An 8,889-nucleotide genomic window follows, 5' to 3' on the forward strand; every position below is an offset into this window, starting at 1 on the left:
GAGTAGATTAATTTGTCTCGTGGTCTTCATTAAAGGGTCTGTTAACTAAAGGAATACGTATTTTAATTACGTATTGATACACCATACATTAAGATTGAAGGAATATAGTGCCTTAACATCTTAGTTATCAGAAACAAGTTCACTAATAAAACTTCCTGATATAAATCCTGTTAGTTTACTCAAAAGTAAGTAATGTCTAAGTAATTATTAATCCAATAATAATTACTGATTGATAAAATAATTTAACAAAGAACCCTCATACACCAGCTGTGAATAAACATAGTGTACACTAATGACATAATAATTGACTGAATGATAATCTAAAAATACTGAAATATTGGCCTCGTAATAGAAACATTCGATTTATAAATAGATTACTAATAAAAATCATCAATACTGTTCTTTGACCTGGGTTGTTCAATATCAAGAAAAATTTAGTATACAGCCCGCACCAAATAACTTGGCATTTCGGAAGTTAGTAATTTGCTGCCTCATATAGTGTTCATAAGTTTTTTGAAGTCAATTGTAACCAACTTCGGACAAACAAAGCTTCTTGACAAAATCTATAAGAACAAGTACATACGGCGTCAAATAACTTAAGAAATGCACAACTATTTCACGCGAACTGTACTTATATCATGTTATAGTGAACTTCCTTATTGGCGGACTCTTGTCTGTCAGTTCAAGTTGATTTTCTAAGCACAAGTGCTTGGTTTGATGATTTTTGATCAACGGAGGACTTTTTTACTAACGCAATCGATTCTTTTCTGACGTATAAGTCCTGTTTGTTTAATAAGCTACCTAAGTAGAAGTGAAAAACTTTTTGGTTTATTGAAAGACAACATTTTAATGTTTAAATTATCACAGTTCATCAAGCAAACATCAAAACGCAATCTTTAATATTAATATTCCAATCATTTAAATCATAATCACAAACGACACTAATATCAGGCAAAACTAAACTCTATGTCCATTGAAACGCGGTCGAAATTCGTAAAGCATTACATTGGTAGTGTGGTGTACACGTTTAGCCACCTGCCGCCACCCCGCTATAAATAAATCGACCTTCAGCTTAAAAATAGACGCCGATCCCTCCCGACCGAGGTCGGGAAATTGGGTCACTGGAACACCTATCTCCTTCGCACAGTCGCCATGCTGTACGAGTAACAAGGACGAAGATAGGATCTGCAGCGCTGGTGACGTAGCGAAGCTCGTTCATTGAATTTTACAGGCTAAGACGTTCGGCCCTGGTGCATCGCGTTTAGTTATTCTTAATTTTTAGCGGGATTATGCGATGTAATAAGATCTTATTTGCGAAATGGAAATAGGAAGCACATTTACTTTAATGATATTTTGTATTTTATTTACGCGGTTTTTTATAAAAATTACGAGGTTTTTCACAAGTTTTAATTTATATATTTGAATTTTAGTTATTTGCAATGCAATTTAAGGTGCAACTAAAATATTTCCGGCCGAAAATTCAGCATATTCGCTTCTAGAAGCAGTGGTGACGTCAAACGCGGGTGTGGCATAGACCTATGACGTCACGAGGAAGCTCTGACGTCAAAGCGAGCCCCCTCGCCCCGCACCCCGCTGACACAGCCCCCCCCGCACATTGCTGGTACAGCTTTATGGATATTGTTTCTATGTGGTCTCTGCAGCTTGCCTGCAGTTCATACAACCAGGAAATAATTATTTTATTTATTTTCATTAATAAAATAATAATGAAAAAATCAAACTTTTTAACAACTTGGAAAATAGTATCATTTTTGGTTACCAAAAATGATAACAATCAACATATACGAATACTTAACTTAGTACATCATAACATCATTTTACAAGCAATATCAATGATAGTCAAAAAGGCACCAAGAACCTTTTTCATTCTACTTTAAGATTTTAAACTACTTGAAAGAATTTTTTTAGTAATCAATATTCTCCATATGATTATGAAAATAATGTCGTACCATTGTTTTCTGAGAAGTTTAATAACTCAAACTTTATTATTTTATACACGGACTTGTAAGAGCCATTTTCCTTGCAGTCTTCAAAAAACTCATCCAAAGTCACCTCTAGCAATCGATTTGTATAAAATATTGTAAGTATTAGAGAGAACATCACCACAAAATGTATTTTATTAAAGCTGTTTAGCCGAACAGTAGTATTGTGCTTAATTCGCTGATTATCCTTCCGTAGCCACTATGTCACCTACATACCTCATATTTTTTTATTAATCATCCCTAACGTTACTAAATGTGATTTAAAGCGACTGGAAAATACCTACTTTCACAGTGATCAGTTCTCACTCTACATTTTATGTACCTAATCTTACTGAATTACGAAACTGACCACAGTAATGCATAAAAATACATACATATAATCCAGTCGGCAAAACATAATCTTTTTAAAAATCCTGTAAAGATAATTTAAAAATCCTGTAAAGATAATTTAAAAATCCTGTAAAGATAATTTAAAAATCCTGTAAAGATAATTTTAAAATCCTGTAAAGATAATTTTAAAATCCTGTAAAGATAATTTTAAAAGACTTCAAGTTCCGATTTAAATACGCCATTTGCTCATTGATAAGAAAATTTATACCACAGCTTCTGTTTTTGCAAGAGATAAACACTATTCAATATAGTTACTGTTAGTATATACATATAACATACTAACACGTGATCAATTCATGAACCGAAACCTATGGCGAACCGAAACCTTTGGTCAAACAAAAGAAAATGCAACTGTTTTCAAGGGAAACGTCTTTAAAATCATTGCATTACCATTAATTTCAACAAAGAAAACTTTACACCATTTCCGATATCACCTGTATTTACATAAGATTTACATAAGTTAAATGTCATAGGTCATCAGCCCATCCATTATGAATATCGCATATCACATCTTTCTCACGCAATTTATTACGAAACTTGGTAATCGCCAATTCGGTACGTAATCAAGAATTACGTGAAAAGTAAAGGTCAAATTCATGCCTGCTTTTGAACCAAATTTTTAGGTCGAAGAAGAAGTGCTTATCTATTGTTCTGCACAATCTACCACCACTTCTTTTTCTTCTTGCTCTATCGAATGTAATCGCATTTTATTTTGCAAATATGTACATGTATACCAACATTAACCGTCATACTAATATTCTCACTCCCTTTTCCTTCATGTCCTTTTTCAGGGCACCTATCCAATCTATAACTAGCCTTTTCCATATAGAACTTTAAAAACCTCAATATTTTAAAGATTCTGTATTCTCTATACTATTGTAGATTGTATATTGGCATTACACTTATAAGTTTATCGATAGTAACTGCAATGTTTGTTGAAAGGGCAAGGGTCATTGCTGAACTGTAGAGTCAAAAGAATATATAATCGTAAAAATATAATCCTACTTATATTATAAATGTGAAAGTTTGTGAGAATGTATGGATGTATGTTTGTTATTCAATCACGCAAAAACGGCTGGACCGATTTGATTGAAATTTGGTATGTAAATAGGTGATAACCCTGGATTAACACATAGGCTATTATATATACTTTTTATCAACACACCACGCGGGCGAAGCCGCTGGCGGAAGCTAGTAAGGTCATAAAAATACTCCAGGTACCCCCAGGTACCCGGAGTATTTTTTGTTGTGAACAAATGGAAGGGTTGGTTGGTTTGTCTTTTAAAGATGACTTAATGGATTTTGTCATACATCTACTTTGAATTACAGACTAACATTTTCAGATCTTGCGATGATTTGGTCAGAGAAAGAGAGCATGATTGACGACTTTGATAATATTGTCTATTTAAATGAGGTAAGCTCATATTTAGACAGAAATTTTACGTTTTGACGTTCTAGAGTCTTTTTGAATGCTGCAGGAAATGAAATTAAGTTACCTACATTTATGTGTGAACGATCTAAAATAAAGACAAACAGGTGGTGTACCTATCACGAACTACATAACGTGAAATGCCTACGTGACGTGGCAAAGGGCGACATTATCAAGGTCATTTTATTACTTTTTCGCAAATTACATTATGTGTCATTTAATAATGTTGTGATAAAAACGAAGATAGGTTCGTATATGAGAGTTTAAAAAAAAAATAAGTAAAGACAAGAGTAGTAACAATGGTATAGTGTTCACGAATTTATGTCTTTTCGGTTCCAGTGAACTTTTTTGGTAAGATTAAATGATTTTACATAGAATTATTAAATATCAGATAATTTAGGACAATGCAATTTCAAGGAATTATATATATACCTACTTATCTACGAGAATAATCTGGGAGAGGCTCCCAGCTGACTTGTGGAGCAATAGAGGGTTCTTTCCTCTCAAACAAAGGCCTTATCATCGAATGTAATTATATCGTATTTCAATTGTTTTACAGGTAACATTTTATCGTACAACCTAGCGTTTCGTAGGTTTTTTTAAAATTAATATAAAGCTTTAGGAAAGTTTTGGGGCTAAACTCGAGAAATAAGCTCCTACATAAAATACAAACCGAGCCAGCGAATTGAAGCCCTATGATATATTTAAATTTTAGACCTTATTCGTAGGAATTACTTTTTACGACCCTGGCGTACCTTTTTTTGCTTTTACAGAATGACCTTGCGGTGAATGTGACTCTAGCTTATTATTTTACATATCGAAAAATAAATAACAACTTACGAAAAACAAGTTCAGATCAAACTAACAATTTAGGCGCGTTTCGTCTGTAGGGAAGTTTCTAAAGCGTGGGCGAGTCTACAGAGCTACGAGCCAGACAGCGCGTAGGCGGCGTAGCATCGTAGCGTAGTCGCTCGTAGACCTACACGTGCTCTCTGCTACGCTTTTATAACTTAATAACTTAACCGCGGTTTTTCCAATACTGCAACTTTCTGCTATTTTAATTACTTACCAAATCCAAATTCGTTGAGGGGCGATCCTTATCGATAATCATGCCAATAGATTCATTTATGCAAAAGTCTTAGTAATTTACAAAGCTATGTTAATTCAAAGGAAACTTTCGCAAACTTTTTCCAAACATAATTTTTGTATCCCGATACGAGATCGCGGAGAGCTACGGGGTACACCGCTACCACCCACGCGGCGATCGTCAGTCGACTGGTGCTTTCATCCCGCTCCACGAAATTCCCTTCAGGAGTTAGGCTTGAATGGATCTGCGCTGTGATTGGTTGGGAGCGAGTGACGTCATAACGAAAATCACAATGATATGGGGTGGCGTGTGTGTGCGGGGTGTGCGGGTGTGTGCGTGAGCGGAGGCCCATGAATGGACGCCCGCTGCCGCGCCCGCGGCGCGCCTCTCCAGCCCCCTGACGTCACCAAATGCCAGCCTCTATTATGCAACCCAGCATCTGAAATAGAAGCGAGATGTTATTAATAACTTTCAATGCATTGGTATACTTTCAACGCCTATGCTCAACTTTTTGTTCCTGTACGATTATGTTTTGGATACAATTTGGTGTAGTGTATTGTATACTTAGATGTAACTTCTCGTTACGAGTATACTATTAAGTTTACGGATATATCTTGTTGTATAGATTGTTCAGTAAGGTGATACCTACTTTTGAATCCATTACGTTACTTAAAGATCGCATATAAATATTGGTTAAACGGTGTTCAAATTTATCCCTCTCAAAGTTTAAAAATTAAAAAGTAAATCATCTTTTAGTAACATGTGAAACAAATACAAAGGAAGAAAATATTCTCATTTGAAACTAGGTAAAGCACCCTGATTTGAAAGTCATAAAAATAATTTAAATTGTGATTATACACCTCCCAAAAACACGCATAATCAAAACAAAAACTAAAATCCAAAAATAAAATAACACACCGCGCAATTTGACCTTCGAACTTTGCCTATACAGGTTGTTCTTAAAATAGGTTGGATGCGACAGGGTGCGTCCGGTGGGTCGTTGACCGATGCTGGAGGCTGGTCTCCCTCGCCCCGCGCGCTTCCTCACCCCCGCGGTGACCCGGTCACGGTGCAACAAGTGGAAATGTATCGACTGTACTCCTTTGACATTTAGGAGGAAACTCAAACGGCTAGGCAACCTGAAATAGATTGGGCTTGTGATTAATGTAGTGAGTTATGGTTAATGGGGTAACGGTGTTTTAATTAAGAGGTTAATTAGAGTTTAATTTTCAAATTAGTAAAAAAATACTGTAATATTACTTTAAGTCAGGTCAAATATTAAAATATTGTCAAATATTGTCTGTTCCTTTGTTTTTATTTTAATTATTTATTAATCAGTCGATATAATTTTTGTCGTTTTGGATATTATATTGATTTGATTATGGAAATAAATATTCAATGATCCGTTCCGAATGATTTGGTAGAGCAAACCTTTACGTTATGCAGTCATACAGAAGCACAACTATTTTATTTTCGTTTGTATTTCAACCACAGATTATTGATAATATGTATGTAGGGACAGAAAAATAAACGTTAAGAACAAACCATAAATAAATTGATCTAATTGAATTAAGAATGCGTTTTATGAATATCTATTCCTGGCAGGTAATATGTTCTCGAGAGCTTGGAAATAAAATTAATGTAGGCGTTTGTTAAGGCACTCTTTAACTGGAGCACTTTCATAAAAGCACGAGTAGATATGTAAATCTTATATCAAGAAAGTGTCTTTCTTATCTATGAAAAAGAACTAAAATTTCATGTACCACGTACACCATATAAAATATTAAAAAAACGGTTTAATCCTGTGGACAGGAGTAGTCTCAAGGATACCCGCTGATCGAAGTCAGGACATAGATATGTGCTACTATGAAAACATTATGAAGAGTATTATTTCATTCAACGCTACTCGAAAGTCACTACATGGGTACCTACTTTCTTATGTATTTTTCTATACTGCAGACCCGCACTAGTCATCAAACGTCTTTAACTTTATTATAAAAGTAAATAAATTAATAATGCTCACCTGCTTGACTTAAAAATTGACCTTTTTGATCATATTTATAGGATTGCAAATACGTAAAAAGTATATTTGTACGAAGTCAAGTATTGTCGCCTGGTAGCGTAGGAAGCATTCTAATGTTATTACGAAAATAATATGACCCAACAACTTGTGACGTTTTCGAAGTTTATTTTTTAATGATGACGTCAAATCTCGTCATAAACGTATTTTTTTTTAAATAACTTGATCTTAAAGGTTAGATGATCTATAGGTGACCTATTTTTGAAGCCCTGATGCCTCGATGATGTTGTGCAAGTAAGGTGTTTGAGTAACGGCAAGAGGATTTGATTCTCAAGGTGTAGCTATTGTTTCGGACAAAGACAAGCTGCGGTTGCAGTAATTTTATTAGCAATTTGTAAAGTGTATTTTGTGTAGTCAAATTAACTTCAGAACTTTCAACAAATGTTAGCACCTATATCACGAAGAAATAAAAAGGCGGTCAAATCGAGAACCTCTTTCTTTTTGGGAAATCGGTTCTAGATGTCTTATTTAACTATAAATTGCATAAAATACTTTAACAATAACTACGACTAAGACTTGTTACAGAAAAAAGTTAATGCAACAAGTATCTCCCGCTTCAATAAAGACCTAATCACTAAACCTTACATAAACATAAGTCCTAACAAATGCACATCACCCACCACCAAAATTCAACTCAGCAACAAAATCGATGCAAACCATTTAAACACAGGGTGTTTTATCATAGTCCAGGGCGAGCCTATTCAGCGTCAAGGCGAGAGCGTGCGTCACAGGCAGCAAGGACAGATCCCAGCCTTGCAACCATGGGCCGTACTATTTGATCGCCCTGTATTTTAGCCTGATAATGGTGTTAGCTTTTTAGTGAACATTTCGTGGTAGATTCTGTGTGAGTCATCTATTTTTGGAAGAATTAACAATGTGGTTTAGGTTGTCCAAGGCCGAGAAAGTCGATGTATGTTTTTGTATGAAATGTTTGCTTGAAAGAGGAATTGAGATTATTGTATACTTACAGGTTTTAAATAAAATCTCTCTAAGATAAATATCATGGTTTTTGTAAGGCTTCTCAGATTCTATTTGGGGAAATTCTTAATATATCTTATCTTCCTCAGTCTAAAAAGCATAAAGGAGTTATTTTTGTAATTTCCTGACTAATTATAACCCTATAATGCCTTATTTTTATCTGGTCTATTTATAGCTCAATATAGATCATTCATGCGTCAGTCGAACGCAGGTGGAACCATGTTCGATTAACAAGTCCAAGCAAGAATGAACGAGTGCGCGTCACCCTGCGTGCTTCGATTCATGAATAGAGGCTTGCAACCCGGGATGACCCAGTTTTTGACTCCATACCTTGACACGTGGCACCAAAACGCTGTAACAGCCAAGCCCCCTGCCATGCAGTTATCACCACTACGTCACTGCGCGTTGCAATTGTTATTGCGTGGATAATAAATAGGAATATACACTTCTTGGGTTTGAAGGTATGGTATGACGTCAGTTGGTGCGGAGGGGGACTGCAGCTCGGGAATTAGGTCAGTTTCATTCTGAAACAGGTTTGGCGAGAACGGGGTGAGGCAAGGCCGAGGGGTGCGGCTTCAGCTCAATCGCGAATTTAGCCTCTAATTATTACAGGAGTCCACTAGCAGAAAGTTCATTAAAACTAATTCTACAATGCATCAATAATTGAAAAAGGCTGTTGGCCATTGAATTTTACAGTAAGATTTCAGTTTCATTATTACGTTTCCCGGATTAATTCCCCAAACTCATGCTAGCTTCAAGGCCATATGGTTTTACAATGCCATAGTCGGTAATGTAGAACAAATTCGATATCTAGTGATCATTATACTGGCCTTTAACTTAAGAAAGATGCTTTGGACTTTTAACAAATTTCATGATAAATGACCATGTTTAATTTTTCAACATTGTTCAATGGCTATCTGGTCTA

The 8,889-nt window shown here is 35.4% G+C and overlaps 1 long non-coding RNA gene across 1 annotated transcript; it reads right to left on the reverse strand.

Annotated features, from left to right (window-relative positions):
• Positions 1-4,961: 4,961 nt before the first annotated feature.
• LOC124632733 lies at positions 4,962-6,031 on the reverse strand. Its single transcript, XR_006984663.1, has 2 exons — positions 5,825-6,031; positions 4,962-5,345 (listed from the first exon to the last, which is right to left on the reverse strand). It is a non-coding gene; the product is annotated as an uncharacterized LOC124632733 (long non-coding RNA).
• Positions 6,032-8,889: the final 2,858 nt, after the last annotated feature.

This window comes from Helicoverpa zea, chromosome 8 (assembly GCF_022581195.2).
Source record: "Helicoverpa zea isolate HzStark_Cry1AcR chromosome 8, ilHelZeax1.1, whole genome shotgun sequence".
Taxonomy (NCBI): domain Eukaryota; kingdom Metazoa; phylum Arthropoda; class Insecta; order Lepidoptera; family Noctuidae; genus Helicoverpa; species Helicoverpa zea.